The sequence below is a fragment of the Elephas maximus genome, chromosome 6 (assembly GCF_024166365.1).
Source record: "Elephas maximus indicus isolate mEleMax1 chromosome 6, mEleMax1 primary haplotype, whole genome shotgun sequence".
Taxonomy (NCBI): domain Eukaryota; kingdom Metazoa; phylum Chordata; class Mammalia; order Proboscidea; family Elephantidae; genus Elephas; species Elephas maximus.
The window spans coordinates 118,863,936-118,866,521 of record NC_064824.1 but is presented as its reverse complement, the minus strand read 5'-3'; the positions used below and the strand labels follow the sequence as shown (position 1 = coordinate 118,866,521).

Below are 2,586 nucleotides of genomic sequence, written 5' to 3'. Positions count from 1 at the left end.
TTTCAGTGAATGCTATGACTTGGAAACAACCATAATTCCCTTTTAGGTCCTGTTAAATCAACAGCCTCCTTCCACATACTAGATAGCTTTGATTTTTCTTCCTGGATATCATGCTCTCTTCGTTACACTTGGAGCCCTGGTGGTGCAGTGGTTAAGCGTTCAGGTGCTAACCAAAAGATTGTCAGCCATTCCTTGGAAACCCAATGTGGCAGTTCTACTCCATCCTGTAGGGTTCCTGTGAGTCGGAATCAACTCGACAACAATGGGTTTGGATTTTTGGTTTCCTTACAGTTGCTGCTTCTCTCACCATACCTATACTACAGGAGTGAAGTCAGAGTAACTCTCCCACTCACTGGAGGAAGGGCTACCTCAGCCTATTGCTGATGGTCGCCATCTTGTTTCCATTTACACTAATGACTTTTTCTGTCCTGATCAGAATCACTTCCTGTCTTCTGGGGTGCTCTAGGGCACCACTATTTCAACTCAGTCTCCCAATCCACCTTTATGGTACAACCCTTTATTACAGAGTGTAGCACTAATAATCACAATTAGTCATATGATTTTCTATATCTTGCTTCTATCACGTATAAGGCTCGCATCAAAGATTCTTTGTATATATGGCCTGTCTGTATTCTCAATAATTGCATTTTTTTTTTTTTTTTAAATCACAAGGGATCAGTTTTCTTCCTCAAACCTTAGAATCTTTCTCCTTTGGAGCAAAACTTCTGTTATTCCAAATTTAAACCATTGTCCTAATAGTCATCACAGTGACCATTGTGTTTACAGAATTCCATGTGAATAAAATTAATTCTTAAAAGATATTGGAGGCTTTTGACTCTCTGAGCCGCATCATGGTGGCTGGCAAGAACAAGTACCTTACAAAAGGTGGCAAAAAAGGAGCCAAGAAGAAAGTGGTTGATCCATTTTCTAAGAAAGATTGGTATGATGTGAAAGCACCAGCTATGTTCAATAAAGAAATATTGGGAAAACACCAGTCACAAGAACTCAAGGAACAAAAATTGCATCTGATGGCCTCAAGCGTTGTGTTTTCGAAGCGAGCCTTGCTGACCTGTAGAACGATGAAGTTGCATTTGGAAAATTCAAGCTAATTACTGAGGATGTTCAGGGCAAAAACTGCCTAACTTCCATGGCATGGATCTTACCTGTGACAAAATGTGCTCCATGGCCAAAACATGGCAGACTGTGATTGAAGCTCATGCTGATGTCAGGACTACCAATGGTTATTTGCTTCGTCTGTTCTGTGTTGGTTTTACTAAAAAACGCAACAATCGGATTCAGAAGGCATCTTATGCTCAGCACCAACAAGTCCACCAGATCCAGAAGAAAATGACGGAAATCCTGACCCAAGAAAAAAAAAAAAAAGTGCAGACAAATGACTTGAAAAGAAGTGGTCAGTAAATTAATTCCAGACAGCACTGGGAAAGACATAGAAAAGGATTGCCAGTCCATTTCTCCTCTCCATGATGTGTTTGTTAGAAAAGTAAAAATGCTGAAGAAGCCTAAGTTTGAATTGGGAAAACTCATGGAGCTACATAGTGAAGGTAATAGTTCTGGAAAAGCTACCGGAGATGAGACAGGTGCTAAAGTTGCACGAGCTGATGGCTATGAGCCACCTGTTCAAGAATCTGTTTAAAATTCAGGTTTTTAATGGTGACAAAAGATTTTATTTGTGGGGGAAAAAAAAAAAGATATTGGAGCTACAAAACAGGATTATGAGAACACAACATTTTTAAAAACATTTAAACAAAACTATAAGTTTTAATCCTGATTTCAGTATTTTATAGCTGTAAAGATATGTTTTATATCTATAAAGTGACTTCTTAACAAGGTCTTATCATTCCATGTCCACATACCATGATTTCACTTTCTTACCAAAGAGCAAAGTTGAATAAAAATGTCATAGACTCATAGAAATATGGGCCTAAAGGAGTACTCGAGAGGGCACAAACTCCTAATTTATCTTCGTGTCTTCGGTCAGAGAGGAACGCACTTAAACCACCTCAGAATGATAGCTCTCTAGTACACCTTCTTCCACGAACCTCAGAGGGAGCTCCCCAGCGGCACCCCCCATTATACTCCCACCCCCTTCCGAGTGTGGTAATGCTTTCCAGGGCCTCCCAGCCCCCACTGCGCAGTTCTTCCTAAGCTCCCTGCTGCATTTTCAGATCTTTTTCATCAGTAGAAAACGAGAAGAGCTGCCCAGTCTTTAGTACAATAAATAGCCTCTCCTGTACTTTAAGATTTATTGATTGAGTTTCCCCCAGCCTTATCTTCTCTTGAGTAAATAATGTAAACGCTTTCATCATCATTATTTTTATTTTACAGATATTATTTGATCAGTATCAATCCTTTTCCACAGAAATTTTATAAAAGTGTTTTTTCAATCAGGTTTTTTTAGTCATGTTAAATTTTAACAGTTATGGCTTCTGCCATTTTGAGTTTTCTTTATGTCTACAAAGCTCAATTTCCCCAGATCAAATTTTGCACGTCTAAATTTTGTCAGGAAGATTTAATTTTGGCAGGAATTTTTGAGCCGATAACAAATTCTACCATGAGCCATTTTAG

The 2,586-nt window shown here is 38.9% G+C and overlaps 1 pseudogene; it reads left to right on the top strand.

Moving 5' to 3' along the window:
• Nucleotides 1–851: 851 nt before the first annotated feature.
• On the top strand, nt 852–1,654 carry LOC126078465 (40S ribosomal protein S3a-like; annotated as a pseudogene).
• The last annotated feature ends 932 nt before the right edge of the window (nt 1,655–2,586 follow it).